Genomic DNA, 16,871 nt, shown 5'->3' on the forward strand with positions numbered 1-16,871 from the left:
AGTTGTAGGCCGAGGTCATCCGGTGTGCACACGGGCCATCCAATCAGATACGTCCCCGGATCCTGTCGATCTCTCGCGAATCTAATATTCGCGATCGAGGTCTTTTGCAAAGCTGCAGTCGGTTGCCGAAGATATCGCGAGTTGAATCCGATCAAGATCGGGCGAACACGCACGTTCTCGGAATTTAACTGTGTATGATGTCGTGCAGGTTCAAGCTTCGAGACTTAAATTTCGAAAAAATTAACCTTGAATTAACTTACGCTCGATGATCGACGTTTTTAATCAGCGATTAATAATTTCATCACTCGACTAAATTAACCGTGAACTTTAATCGTAAGCGGTAGTTGATTAATTAAAATAAATATCTTTATCCATCTTTACCTATGGCATCCGATGTTTGATCGATTACCAAGAATATAATCTGCATGGCAAATTGACCAATTATATTGCTGTCTATTGCCTGCAAGTTTCACTTGTTGACGTTCAACACGAGAGTTACTAAAATAAATTTATTATAAAATCGTCAAAATGCAATGATATATAATTTTATTTTATACTAAACACGTGTAGAGTTAACTTCGCTTTACGATTATTTCTCGTTATTCTAAGCGTATCGAGTGTCCAGAATCTTCGAAAGAAGGTAGCAGCGTACATGCGTATATCGACGAATGCTTCTGATGCAAGGAGAAATTGAAGGAACCTGATTAGAAATCATTAAATAAAATTGCAGTAGAGTCGCGATTGAATGTTTCTTTTGTGTTATATTAACGTTACTAAAATTGAGAAACGTTGCATTTCAATAATTTTTAGAATTTTTCGAGAATTTATAGAAACGAATATTCACGTATTTCCGATTCGAAAAATCAAGGATTCAAGAATTTTAAGAACTTGGAAAATTAGGAAAATTCTTAAAATTCATCGATTCAATAACAATTAATATTTTTAATATTTATAATATTTATATCTACATTTATATTTATAATAAAAGTTAATTTTTTCTACAGAAGAAAGAAAAAGTACATAACTTTGGACTTTCTATCGTAACGTTATTTACATTGCAGGAACGATTCATCGAATTTTGGTTTCTACGATGGAATTCCGCCATGCGGGGCCACACGCTTTCCATTTCTTCAACCTTTCCCTTTCAAAACCTTCCACACAATATATCCAATTATACTGTATATGATACATCCATTTCGACACAGATTTTCCAATTCACCGCGAAGTATGTCATTGATCCACTTGTTTAACGAAGCTTTTATTCCAGATATTACAAACCTGTTCGTAACGCAAAATATACTACTCTAATAACGCAACTAAAGAAATTTTTTTTTTTTTTTTTTTGGTAACAAAATAAAACATGTTATTAATTTTCTAATTGTGCATTAGAATCGTGTGATTAGAATTTTTAGAATCGATAATTCAGGATATATGGAAGTTAGAAGAGGAAGATATTGGTATTTATTAAGCTATCGGATAGTGACGAAACATTAGCACGATGCGAAAACGGGCGCAAAGTAGATATTTTTCCCAGACTCTCGCCCGTAAACTCGATGATCGTTCTTTCATCTCTAGAAAGCTGCGCGGAGTTATTGATGACATTGCCTACGGCGAAATTGACGGAAACTATAGTCACGTGACATAATCAGAAATGCCTAGGTGAAAGGTCAATGCATTCCTCGAGAAGAAATTTTAGGACGTCGAGCAAGAACTTTAATAAATTTTCCATAATTCGCGCAAAATTTCAATTTCCTTCGCCTAGATGTACTCGTTCTTTATAGATATATCTACATCGTTATAAAAAATCAAGAGAAATTTTGAATATTCGAAAGGGCGTTCCTCGAACTTCTCCAAACGTCCTGCAATCATCGGTATCGTCAATCGCGAATATCATCGGAAATGAGCAAGATCGCACGCTCCACTTGCCGAGCGCGCCACTCATCGTTTCGTCGTCGAGGCAGCAAGACATTTGCAAACGTGATTTCACCGTCTAAACGTAGTCCATTTGTCCATAAATAATTTGACGTAACGAGGACGAATCGGGAATCGGAGGATCGTCGTTATCGCTCGCGTCATCGACGCCTTTCATAATTCCCGGTTCGCGTAACTTATTTGCCATGCAGATTCCAGTTGCTAATTTCGTTAATCGAAACATGTACGTGCACGATGCTACAGCTGCCTGTTTCTTTCGGCTTCTACTCTTTTCTCTACTCTTCTCTCTAGGCAGCTTCTTAACTTTGAGAAAACTATAAAGGGATTGTTATCGATTGTGTTCGAATTTTATGTTGGAGATTTTGGTGGGACGGCGAATGAAATTTCGTGGATCGCGCCAGGGCGAATCGAAACTCGTATACGTATGAACGCTAACGAGCAGTTCTTCGACTCTCTGCTTCGACTCTTTTTGCTCCTAGTCTGTTTCTCGTCACTGCTGATGAGCAATGTTTCTATCTTTGTTTATCTTTCGTTATGCGGTAGCATCGTTGGATGAAGCAGTGATATAATCCCTTCAGCATGTAACGCCTGTGTGAATCTCGTGACATTTAGATCTGCCAACTGGCCGACCCAATGCTCATCTTCGCGGGACAAGTTCTTGACAGTCCGATGCCTTCGTTCAGGATGTTAGACGGGCTCGGGATATTAAGGAGCACGCGTGCTGCCATATTTCATTAGTATAATATCTATAGCATATTACGTATGTACAAATTGTATCTTGCATAATAATTTATTAATTTGCTTCGTTTTGCCTATTTTATTTACTCAGCCGTTTATATTCGTTTATTTTCAAGTATGAATTTATTTTTCAGATAATTTTGCCAGAATGTTACATTCTGTTTCAATCTTCGTTTATTCCTTAAAGCTAAAACTTACTTCCTAATTTCCTACTCGTGCAATAATTCCTTTCATCGATGCTTCGTTTCTTTTTTTCTTTTTCTTTTTTTTTTTTTTTGTATGTCTCGTTGTACGTTGTAGTGTTGCGAAAAGAAGTTTAAAACAGCCAAGTACGTTATTTTATTTTCTCTCGATTATCTCGTAGACTGTCTCAGAAATGCGAGAAAAGAAAATGCAATAACTTCCTCAGGACGAAGAGTAATAATCTTAAATCGGCGATTACGCAAACTCATGCAAATTATTCTGTTTAATTTTCCGAATGCTCCGTGCAGCTCGAGCTATGGGAAATTCGTTCGGCTAAAGTTTCCAGCGTGTGGGTGTACAAACGACTTCCGTTTGTTTAACGAGCCCCAATTTATAAAAACGAGCCACTCGATTCATACTATAATTAAAATAACGCCGGAGAAATATAGCGGCAAGCGCATGATAATCATGGGAATTCTTTTCTCCTATGCAATTATAGTTCATTAGGATTCCTGATACGAATTTAATTATTTACTAATAATTATCATAAATTTCCATGAAATTGTCCCACTTTTATTGCTTATCCCATTCGTAAGAGAAATTACAAAAATGTCAATGAAAATTTTCATTTCTTCTATTATCGGTCGGTGCGAAAATAATTCGCAAGAAGAATTATCAAAGAAAAATTGGCGATAATTTGCAGAACGAATTATCGACTTTTATAATCGAATCGATCGATTCGAGAACGTGCAATTCCAGCAATTATTAGGAATCGTGCTCGCTGGAAACAATTGAATTTCCCACGAATTATCAAACGAACAAAAGTACAATTAGTACCTGTGGCGATTCGAAGATCTACAATGGGACAATTAAATCTTGAGAAACGAGAATTGGTAAAGTGGCAGAGGAAAGGCCTGTTTAGGGCTGACTACCGAATCAACAGGTCGATTAGCACTTGCCCGATACTTTTGTACAACTGTTATTCGGAGTGTTGGTTTCCTTTAGCTTAAGTCGGAAATTTTTAAGAAACGAACAAAGCTTTAAAAAAGCAAAATGACAGAGAATAAATCACAAAGGGGAAATACGGGAAATAAAAATAGCAGGACAGCAGAATCGTCGAAGAATAGAAAATATAAAAGAAGAGAAAGAGAAACAGAAGATAGTTATTCCAATAATTTTCAGGATATAAAAATAGATTGTTCGACTAGAACAGAAAGATCAGGAAATAAAAAGTGAAGAAGGAAGAAAAGAGTAGGAAAATTATTGCGAATAATTATTTGAAGTGGAAGATCGTTCAGGTCGGAAAAGTCACAGCTTCGTTGAAACGAATCGCGAGCAGAGTCGAGAGCGTTCGAGAGATGAGCAACATTGAGCAACATTGTTGCTAGATGTAGTAACGTTTTAGAGACGCTACTGTAACGGTAATATCACGGTAATGGCTGTAACTGTTGCGATAATCGGGTCTCGGTTTCTTCTTTGGTCTCCTCTCCGTTCACCTTGTTCCGTTTCGCCAATACACCCACTTTCTTTCTTTCAAATTCGATTAGAAGAAAGATGCGCGACTTCTATTTCACGAAAAGTTCACTTCCGTATATTTTGAAATTTATTTCATTACTTTGTATACATTCTCTTTTTCAGATTCTTTCTAGTTTCACGTAATTCGGTTCTTTTAAAGTCTTTTTTTTTTTTGGCTCGTTTGTCTATTAAGGTTTTATGCTGTATTGATAGATTTCCATTTTTATAAATTAGCTTCGTGTTTGATTCTTTAGCTTGCGATTGAAATTGATTCGATTTATTTGATAAAGTTGATTAACGAAGATGGAGAAATTACTGTTATTCATGGAGCTATCATCTGTATTGTTGGTATAATTGGAACGCACGGTTCTCTAATTATACTCGAATTAGTGGCTCGTTGTAGTTGATTGAGTGGAGAAAAAACGATTCAATTTACCTCCTGTTCCTCTCTGTTAATCCCGATTTCATGCTATTTTATTCTTAATCGTTTAAAAATAAATGCGCGATTCGGCTTTTCCAACGAAATTGAACAGAAAAATCCGCGATACATGATTAATTCGCAATAATTTTATTACACGAAAAAATAATTTTCGTGCTACGGTAGATTTACGGTAGATTTAGTTGCAAACTCCAGATTTAAAGCTGTCTTAAAAGACTTGAAAAGTCCTTGTAACCTCGAAAGACGTTCTCTCGAGGACGCTCCGCAGGAGGAAGCGGCTCGATCGGCTGAAAGTCAGCTGAGTCTATTAGAGTCGAAAGGGCACGCTGGCACGCGGGTGTATTGTAAAATCACGTAAGAAGAGCACCTTTCACCTCGTCGATCGCGCGCACAGCCTGCTTTTATACCAAATATCCGCCATTACCGAACAAACATCGATAATGAACGACCAGTGTCGACGATCTACCGATCCAGGAAATACACTCCACGCTACGTACCATTGTACCAACGCTTGTCAAACTAACAGGCTTTCTCGAACCATGCACCGTTACTTATCAGTTTTATATTTAATAATTTTATTATTTTTGTATTTAACAAATTGTATATGTTGTGGAAATTTATAGGCTTGTGAGAAACGATGGAAGAGGAAAAATGAAATTGACAATTATTACAAATAACTCGGAAACAATTCGTTTAATAAACGTAACGAGTGTTTCATCCGATTTAGCTTTGATCTAAAACTCATTATGTTGGACGAGTACAAAGAACGGCGTTAAATGGATCAGCTGTTGAAGCTGCACGGAACGAGACAAGTAAAAATAGAGGTTTCCGACGAAGAAAGGACAAGACCGAGGAAGAAAAAGAACAAAATCCACGAGGATAAAAGTGAAGGTGAGCAGAGAATCGTTGCAAAATCGGGCCGCGATGGTAAAAGAACGAGAAGCTGGCAATTTGGTCGATACGTCAGCGCTTTCTACGATTATGGTATCGTGACGCGTCGTTCGCGTAAATAGAGCAACGAAAAAAACAGGGTTCACGCGTAATTGTTACATAAAACACTCGTCCGATTGGCGCGATTACGTTTCGCAAAGATTCGTCACGATATTTAAATACGGTTCCCGAAATTTTTAATCTGGATGCACAAGGAAAAGATTTCTTTACGCAACCTCGAAATTTACGAATCTCCATAGGTCGGTATAAATTTATACACACACACAAATATGATCAGTTATATAACACCTCTTGCTTCGACCTTAAATGTTAGCATAATCATCCCATCCAAAGAACAAAGCATCTTTATTTCCTACTCGTTCCCCTTTGTTCCTCGTTTCTCCTCCTTTCTCCTCCTTTCGATAACCGTCGACAGCAAATTCACTCTGCAGCTTCTGTCTAATTAAAAAATTTTAAATGCTCTGTTCTTTTTGGCAAACGTTACACTTCCTCCTGACCGTATATATTTTAGAAAGTGAAATTTAACTTTTTTCTTCGCAAACACCGCGGAAGATGGCAATTACATTATCGAAAAAGAGGGCGACAACTGTTTTGAAATTATAGAACTAATTCGAATTTCGTAAGTCTCTTCTTTTCGCCAGTTATAATTTATCGTCATTAATCACATGATATGCGGAGAACTTTTTAGAAAGCAAAATTAAATTTCTCTTTCCAAAATCTCCGGAACTTGACGATTATTTCGTTTCAGAACGTACAATTACAGTTGTCCAATATCAATATTGGAGGATAGCCTAAATTTAATATAAATAATTTTATGCTTTATGCCCGCACAAGTTCTTCAAATATAACGTTTCAAATATATTTCAAACTATAGTGAATATCCAAAATATAATATTTTCTATATTCGTGAAGATATGAATTTTTGCATAAATATTCGCGGTCCAGTGACATGCCCAATGATAACATGTCGCTTTTCCCTAGCAACATCATCCATAACTAATTGTAAGATCCGATCCTCTCCTATCAGATCCATTGTTCGCACTTGCGTTTCCCGGCAGTCAGCGAAGAATAAATATTTAACAGGTGGCCAAGATGACTTGTCGCCGATGTAGAAAGTCTCTCTGGTGCTGTGCCCGGCGACTCTCAGGTTTCTAATACATCAATATTTCTCGGTGTTCCAGCGACAAGGAAAAAAGCGAGAGCACAGCCGGGTGAAAGTTTACAAAGGATGAGAATTCGGATAATGCTCGAACGTCCTCATAAATATTTAACAGTCTGGATGATCCCGGATGGGTCCTCTCCTTCGCGCTTCTCGCAGAGATCTCTTTCTTTGGTGTCGAAACGTGTTTTGGTACCAGTTGGAGCGATTCGAATTTTTGGAATTTTTGAATATCCGCCATGTTTCAATATGTTTTGCTTTATCTTGGAATTTTAACGATGTATCAATAAAATTTAGTTCGTAATCGTATTCTTAAAAAATATTCAAGATTATTCGATATTTTCAAAATGTTCGATATGGTATGAAGCTGTTTACTCTCTGAATACTTCAGAATTAATGTAAAAACTTTTGTAAACACGATTACTTGACAAAGGCTTCTCTATCGTTCGATATAAATTTGTGCATAAAAATATAATTTCTTTTATTTCATCAATTACTGTAATCTTTCCTAGTTCCACTTTAATACGGAAGAGAGAACAATAGGAACTCGACCATTCTAAATTGTCTCACATGTTTTCGTTCATCTTGTCACTTAAGAAAGAACTTTCCGCGGTATATCGCCTACTATAAATAGAACTTATTAGCATAATTATGTGTCCGGACAATCAGAACGGCGTTCTTGTTCGACGGAGTAGGCAGACAATGTCAATCCAGGTCAAATAGTAGGATCAAGTACGAGCCATGTTTCAGAAACAATGGAATTTCTTCGTTAACGTATGCGTTTTCTAAACTGTCCTGATATCCTAAATCATTAGTAACTTGATTAATGGAAACGGTAAAGATATTGGTCAAAAGAGAAAATCTACGACGAAGGAGCAAGTACAACTTCAAAGGATAGTCATTAAGATGTTATTAAACCGGAATAACACAAAGTAAAAGCCACATTTAAAAAGAAATTCCAAATGATTATCCATTGATATTGTTTAACCTCGATTTTCTCGAAAACCGAGGCTTCCAGAGCGAAAGCTTATTTCACAGTTTCGTCGCGTCTTTTTGCCCAATATCACCTATCGGTCCATGAAATTCTTTGCTTGGAACGACATACGAGAAGTCACGGAAAAACTGAGAAAAATGACAAGCCTGTGGACGTAGGACGAAGAATTTCGTTGAAATTCGTGTTTCGTTGAAACACGAATTCCGCTGTACCGAGATCATAAAAGTACACTATACGTATCAGAACAGAAGAAAAAGAACAAAATCGTTGCCATACCGGTTTCTAACAGGGGAACACCGCTCGAGGGAGTTCATAAACGAAAGCGGCGCGGTTATCGAGCGGATCGATTTATTTCAACGGTGGAACGTGCCGATCTCGATTTAACCGATCTACCTGCACTTGCAGCGACGCAAACACGCGTATTCCGTCGGAGTAGGGCCGCGATCTATCGATCTCTGCACGCGTTCCGTGGCGAAAATCCGCCGAGCTGCCAGCTTACCGGGTTTCGTAACGCGTGTACCGTGCGATCGCCGCGAGTAAACCTGGTATCCTGCTGGTATACGTTTGCATACGTCGACGAACGATACTTGTATCACAGAAGCGTGTATTGGTATGGTGTGTTTATGAAATTTTAGATTTTTCGCTAATTTTAGAAATTGAATAATTTTTACAGTATTATACGGAGTGTCGCGTTTAACTCTACCATCCTTAACGACGCGCTTATTCGTCACGATACTGAGAAATGTTTTCGACAAGAGGCGTATGGCATCGAGAGAAACGTATTGCGGCTTTATTAATTTTTTCTCGTCGCACCTGGACGTTTTAAAACGTATTTAGAAAGCACGGCATGTCCTCCTCGATATCGTACAAATTTTAGCTGAAACGTTGTTTCGTATCATCGCAAATAAGAACGTAATTATGGGTGGCAGAATTGGTGAGACATTCGGTATACGGTATAGAATGATTTCAAGTAGTTTGATGAGCTTTTCGAAAAGATAGCTTATACAATGTGTTGCATAAATTACAAAATCACCTTAAAATTTTCAAACGTGACAACATATTCAAATATCAAAAGACACCTCGTAAATAAAAGTACCAAATCCAATAATTTTCCAGCTCGCATGAGAGTGTCTGTCCAACTTGCCTGACTTTACTTTCATTTAAAACGCGATGCAAATCTGGATCGCTCTCTAGAAACTTACGACGCAGAACAGCAGCAAAACAGTGTGTTTACAGTGCAAGAGAAGAGAAGAGAAGCAAGCGTGGAGCAGTAAAGCGGCGAACCAATGTAACTAGTAACTGGTGTCTCGACTTCCGGTTTCGACGCGGACGCGGCGTTCCCGGGCCGCGTTTCCGTGGGTTTCTGGATTACGTGCTGGCGTGCGACGGTGCGTGCTGGTTCATTATGCGCAAGAAAGCAAGAAAGAGGCGAGAACCGAGTCATTGCTATTCGAGGGCCGGCGCAGGAAACGGAAGTTCCCGATTATCCACAAGACACGACAAGTATCCTCGGATCGCCGCGTATTCAGCCTTACGGTTGTCAAACTGTCAACGTTGCGAGCTGCGGATATTGTCAGAAAATGGAGATAATTATGTTTTTGGGAAATTTCTGCTACATTGATCGAGAATATTTTATTTATTTTTGGCGGTTATTGGAAATTTAACGTGCATATATCTGTCGATCAAATATTTCTTTATTCGTTCATTTCAATATTTAAAAATTTATCAAGAAATTATTATAATTATCAGATAAGTTAGAATTATGAACAGGTACATTCTTTTAGTTAGAATTTCTATGAAATTAACAGATGAGATTAAATATTGTGTGCAGTAGGTCTGGACGATACTACGAGCAACGCTAATTGAAGAAGAAAGACGAGGGACAAGCGTCTTTGAGAAATTTCTGCAATATTAACAGAGAACTTTTGTTTCGTTATTTTTTATTTGATACGGTCGACTTTACTTTTCATAATGTAGGTGTGATTCATGGCTCTGATTCCGACTTTTCTGACACATGTCGTCATCGCCGCGCGTACACAGGAACACGTGTCTACTCACGCAAGCGCGTACGAAGCACGAGGGAGTTTCATTGAGGAGCAGAGAGATGAATGAGTCAAGGAAGCGGACGTCATTCACAATAAATGTCACTCCCGTGGATACTGCCGATAGTCACGTGAATCCTCAAGAAATCTTCCTCTGTCACGCGTGCTTTGTTCTTCGTAACGGAACATTTGGGCTTGTCGTAGATATCATCTTATAGATATTATATAATACGTATATCTTAAATATTGTATCGTATGTTTGAAATTAAAATTACATTTTTCCAACAATCCAGACTCCATTCTTATCCTAAATTAAATCTTTCACAAGCATTACGTAACTCTGTAACCACCGAGAGATCGCATAATTAATATCGCGAAAGATATCGTAAAATGAAAAATCCAAAATCGTTAGAAGAATAACAATATACGCGATATATTTCTACTGTGAGAACACGAAAGGGTCAAACCTCCGCCTATAAAATCTATCACCGACTCTACATCTATATAGTTATCTAATAGAAGATTGGTCACAGGAAATCATGCGAAAACACCAGTCGGTGAACGACTTTTCCTCGAGAAGGGAAAAGGCTGTCGCCGGTAGCGCGATTCGGTTGGTTGCGCTTGTCGCGTAAAAATCCACGTGAAAGGATCTGCAGGATCGCCACGTGGGCGTTTTCGACGACTTCTATTTTCACTGAATGGCCACTGGGCTTCGACCAGTGTACAGTATACATTAGTATACAACAATAAGAAGCCGCGGTACAATGAAGCATTCGTACCAAAAAGCCAGAAAAAAGTCGATTACAAAATTTCCCCTTTCCGAGATGGTTGAACATACGGTAGCTCGTTTTATCTTTAATCGAAGAGAATATTCTAGCTGAAATGAGTCAGCTGACAATTCTTTCAAGAATTCCTCGAAATTATTCAATTCTCGTCTGGGATTTTTTTCACACAGACTATCGAAGGAATCTCCGATATCTCCCTATTGCATGTCTGCTTTAATTACGCAGTAGTCTAAATAAAAACTGACTGGATTTTTCTTTGGTGGCAGACAATGCAGCAAGGCGAAACTCGAACGTGGAGACGACGAAAGGTCGTCAGACGAACTTCAATTGCTTCGGATGAAACGCGCCATTGTGTTCTCTCTCGGATGACTATTAATTAGAATTAATTAGGAGATCGCGCGGAATTTCTCGTTTCGTATTACGGTATTTGCAACTTCGAGAAAAGTGATGTTCGTGAATGGAGAGAAATTATGTAACGGCTATTGAAAATCTGAGGGAGAAAAGTTGAATTGTTGAGACACAGCTTGGATTAAAAAATGTGAATACATTGTCGGAGTTTTAGTGTGATTTATCGCGATTTATACTTAAATGATTTATTTTAATTTATATTTAAATTTATATCGACGTAAACTTATATTTCCATAGTCGTTCGATTCTTTAGTAAACGAATTGTTATTCGTAATTGTAAATTGTTAATTGCTAGTTGATTGCAGTTGACTACTCTACCTTGCTAGAAAGGTAATATAAAATAATTCTGTATTTTTTATGAAAACACTCCTATCACAATTTTACAAGGATATCTTAGCACAATTTTTCCACGATTTCTAAACACAAAATTTTCTCCTCCACCGATTTTACGCGTACGAATTCTCCTTGGTCCAGTGGAACTGAGATGAAAAAAAAACTCCGCAAGACGACGATTAGCAAAATCCGACACAATTAAAGCAAATTATACAAACGTAACCTCTATATTCTACTTGGATGTAAAAATCCAAAGGTAATCAAGGTCCAAAATGAAGATAAAGAATTTGCGCAAAATTCAAAACAAAATTTCCGCGGTAATAAAATTTATAGAAACAGAGTATTTCGAATAAAAATTTGTTCATAAAAAATAATGGACGAAAAAAACTCGATTGGTCGGTCGAAAAACATATGCGAGCATTTTATAGCGTATATACGGAGCAAAATGAGTAAACTGGAGATTATTGTATAATATATCGCCGAAGATAAAAGATCGAGAGACGATCAAGGTAAAAGACAGAGCGACGATGCATTATTTATGTGGTATGTATTGCGCGGTGAAGTGTGCGATACGTGCCTGATATTTTATAGTTTGCGTATTTCACCAGTGAATTTGTAATCCCATTTTATCGGCTACTCAATGTCACGCAATTGTTGCTTTATTTATTCAGCGACCAGGGTATTTTTCTCGGCGTCGATTTTTATATAAATAGCTCTTTTATGTCTCAATATTTCGAACACAAAATGCGTAATGTATGTATGCATTTGCAATTTGTTCTTATTTAGAATTTAATAAGACACACTTCTGATCTAAGTAATTGATTTGAAAATTAAATTAATCGAATTAATTTTCCAGTTAAACTAAATGTAATTAGACAAACTGCGATATATCAAACCTTTCCCCAAATAGTTTCATAATTAGTCTCACGATCGTCTAGGGAATTTCAACATTTCCACTTAACCTATATATTGCTCAATCGGAATTTTCTCCTCCACGAGAATATTTAAAACGGTTTTAATTCGTAGAAATTGTTCCGGTAAAACGCCGTCGAATTATTCCCCCTTCGCGCTTCGCTTTCATTTTTTTCCAAACATTCCTCGCCACGGTCCGTACACTTTATTAGAGCGAGGCATTGATAACAACATGGCGACTTTCGTGCTTCCCCTAAGAACACCGCCATGTTTAACAGTCTATATAATTGCGCACGATTACAGGCACGCAGCCCAGAAATTGTTTGCCCGGAAAAACAGTCGTCGCTTGATTTCTTCGAAGGAATTTCGATTTCATTAAGACGACTTGGTTTTCATTGATTTACGATTTTATTTCCATCTGCTTATTGGTAGAAAGGAGAAGCTGTGTTGTATGATTCATTTTTAAGTATTTAGAAGTTCTTTTTGCGATCCTATTTTATGTCTTTCTTTATAAATTATTATAATAATTGTTAACAGCTCCCGTTAACACAGAGCACAGAATATTTCAGGAAATTTCTTTAATTTCATTATAAGTTTATGACAAAATATCGGCCGTCATTGTTACAAAAGCTTCAATTACCTACGTCACTAAAATGGTAACGTGCACACAGTGGGTCACGAAACAATACTGAAAGTATCATAAGGACGCATTAGTTAATCATGTCTTGGAATGCTAAGAATAACATACAAGGATCTAAAAGAAAAAACTACGGTTCTTCAACTTAGAAATGATTCAAATGGTTCAGACTTTCTTCGAATTATTCGATAGAATAATTACATGCATGCATTTACGTGATACAATGTTGTATTATTTGACACAGAAATTAGGTAGATACATTCGTGTGCTCAATTTCAATTTCTGTATCAAATAATTTGAAAGAAAACCTCAAGAATAAAAAAAAGATACAAAAATATGGAAGATCCGTTTCTCGACAAAATTTCCGAAATACAATCGCATCGATGCATAATGATGGGCATTATTCGACAACGTGAGAGAGTGAAATTAAGATCGTGACTGACTGACTCGCGTCTTACGTGACATCGGCCAGAGACACGCTTCGAAAGGTCTAACCGCATCCTTGCGCCGCAGTTACGCGGTTACGTAAGAAGAAAAGTCAGACAACCAGGTGGCGAGAACAGGATAGCCAACTGTGCTCGAGGTGGGGACGAGAAAAGTCGAGAAAAGTGTGCTCAGCCAAACGAGATTCCAGAAAATACGCGGCTCCTCATAAAAGACGCTATATATATGTGTGTGTACTACTTACGCTGCTTTATCTTTAAAAAGATTGACCAAATTAATTTAAGATGTATAATTACTAAGGACACGCGTTTAAGTTAGATTCGAGGTTTTCAAGGGAATAGAAAAGATGAGAGAAACGTGATCTTTAAATCTTCGATATTTTGAGTGCTAGAATAAGATTAAGAGGATTTTACGAGATTTTGAAGATCTTTCGACAGTTTTATTAGTAAAGTAATTAATGGTTGAGGATTTATTAGTAGATGTATAATTAAGGGATAATCTTGTTAATAGAATAATTGATAGTCTGGGATTTGTTGACGGAATAACTTCATTAACAGAATAATTAATAGTTCAGGATTCGTTAATAGAATAATCGCTAGTTTAGTATTTATGAGTAGAATAATTTTGTTAATAGGATAATCGTTTTAACTTTCCGTTCAAATAGATTTGTACACGCGTAAGATCAAGAAATACCACCGATGTGAAAGATTATACGTATCAATATACAGAATTTTAAAGTCAGATCTCAGTATTAAGATAAGTGTGTCTAGATTGCAACGATTAACGTTTACAAGTGGATAGCATTTGCGAAATTCACAAGCGTTAAATCGTGTCGCGTCTAATTGGCAAGGAAGTGAATCTGTTAGGTTAACTAAGTACGCCGACGATGATCGTTACAGGATCGTATTTCGAGGCCGACCTATCATTGAAAAAAGCTCCTGTACCATTTTACTTAATTAAACGCCTATCCAATCCGATTTATATCTATCGAATGATCGCGGAGAAAGTAATTGCGGAAACATCAAGCGGACAAATACAAAAAAATACGAAAATTTTTCCATTTCACAAAATCAACGAAAACAAACTTACTATATCGATCCTGAGTAAGCTTCGTACATATGAATCGCCCTATAAAATCTAACCTAAAAACCGAAGTCGACAAGTTCAATGAGCTACGAGCCAATAATTTCAACAGACGCTGTACTTTATGTATCAAAGCCTAATAAGTGATTAAACTTCACATCGATTGCCTAATTAAACAAAAATAATATACTCGTCATAGTCGTTCTGTATGTTCTTCGTATATGTGAATCACCTTATAAAACTTAACCTAAAAGTCACGTTTAACAAGTTCAACGAGCTACGAAGCGATTTCGGCAGACATTGAAGTTCGTATCTGAAAGCCTAACGATCGATTATTAAACTTTACTTCGATCCTCTAATTAGACGAACAATCGATACTCCATTGTAACGCGATTATACTTGACGGTATTATGATCGCGTGCAGGTAAAATCAGCATGGCTCCGCAAAAGCGAAAGTCAATTATTTCGTTCGCTCGAGTCGTTATGCAAAATTCTGCTAATATGCGGCGTGCTGGTTATTTATAGAGTGACTGGACAATTCTCTGGACTTTCTAGGCCTGTTACCCGCGACCGGGGTCGCAATTTTGACGACCTTTCGATTAATGGCCGCACATTATGCGTGATTATATAATCCTGAGTAGGAGATTCTACAGGAGAAGAAGAAGAAGTAGAGCTCCGTTTATATCAACGCATACAGCTATAGTGCATCAGTAAATTTGCTAATTTTTCCTACTATCAAATATTCTTTATTTAAAATTATTATTTTTTGCGTGTGAGTAATCAGAAGTTTAACGAAATGTATACTTTGCAATAATGTCTACTTACGTAACGAATGTTTAACCATTTAAGGAACATTGTTCGATCACATTTCTTTAGTTGTATTCGGGGAATTCTAAGTCGAATTTTATAAACTGTATTTATTAAACTGGATGTACAAAAGCTATTTTATAAGACCGAGTCTATGAAATTGAATCTAGAAAGTGAATTTGATACATTACACTTCTTGAATCAAATTTATAAAGTAGAACTCATGCAATCGAATCTATAAAACTGAACTTGTTGAAACGAGTTTGTTACGTCGAATTTATATTGAATTCGCGATATCCGTAGTCTGATTATGCAATTAAGTTTCAATTACATGCATTTAGAAGTTAAGATATCCAAGGAATAGAAGATACGAATTCTCAAAATCTATAATATTCGCAATATAACACCGCTATAATATTCGCTGTACCATTCGATAAGTATCAAAATGGTGAGCGAAATGAAGCAGACAGGAGAATGATGGACAGCACGAATTTGCGAACAACGTCGCGAATGAATCATTCGCAAATGGTTGAATCATTTGTACGTTTACGATGCGAGGGCGTGCGCCGCGTTGACGCCACGCATGGAAACGAGCACCGTTGATCGCGGCGTATCGCGATCGAGAGAAGAAAGTCCCTGCCCGATGGTGAACGAACCGGGTTGCGTGGCACGCCGCTTCCAGGCAGAAGCGTGAACAATGCGGAAGAATATTTCTCGAACGATCGAAAAGATACCAGTCTATTTCCGCGTTTTCCAAACCAAGGAAAATGGATCATAACTCCGCTTCGAAATGCCAAACGAACAGTGTATCGACATTTTCTTTTCGATCGACGAGTACTTCTTCTCTCCATGATAATAGGGTCGAACGTTTGTTATTGCAATTTTAGTACTCTTATGCGGTGTTCAATTTGGAAAAAGGAACTCAAGACGAGGTAAAACAAATATATCGTTTAGATTCGTTGACTATCGGTGCAAAATAATTCTTCGCTGCTATAAGCATGGTCGTGATATAATCTCAAATATCATTAGGCTTCCAAACTAATTTCGAAATCAGAGTCTGTTTCAAAACAACAGTCGATCTGTTTTACGATTAGAAATCCATTACTGAATTTCACTACCCACGAATCCATTAATCACTGCGAGTTTATACTCGCTGAACCTTACTGCATTGACAATTTGCAACTGTATTCTCAGAAATATACGTCAACCTATAACCGTATCGGATATCTCTTTGATAGCTTTCCAGTTGATTCCCTAGATCAAGTTACGACTTCGTTTCTAATCCAATCGATCCGTTTGCTAATTTATTCGGTACTCTGTCGGTCACTGTGTGATTTCCTTTAAAATCTCCTTGACAGAATTGTGAACAGTCTGAAATCTCGTTAATCGAGTCGCTGGCTGCCACTGCATTTACAAACTTGCTCCAAATGTTGTCGATGTATTTGCAATTATATATATCTAAGGACATGGTCCTAAGAAGATGATCAATCTACGCAGAACGAGAGCATC

At 37.3% G+C, this 16,871-nt stretch overlaps 1 protein-coding gene across 6 annotated transcripts in view; it reads right to left on the reverse strand.

Moving 5' to 3' along the window:
• Positions 1-16,871, reverse strand: part of LOC117237636 (FK506-binding protein 5-like) — a 62,325-nt gene that overhangs the window by 8,489 nt on the left and 36,965 nt on the right. The gene's annotated exons all lie outside the window — the stretch shown is intronic.

The sequence above is a fragment of the Bombus vosnesenskii genome, unplaced genomic scaffold (assembly GCF_011952255.1).
Source record: "Bombus vosnesenskii isolate JDL3184/JDL3185 unplaced genomic scaffold, Bvos_JDL3184-5_v1.1 scf7180000013395, whole genome shotgun sequence".
In the NCBI taxonomy this organism is placed as follows: Eukaryota; Metazoa; Arthropoda; class Insecta; order Hymenoptera; family Apidae; genus Bombus; species Bombus vosnesenskii.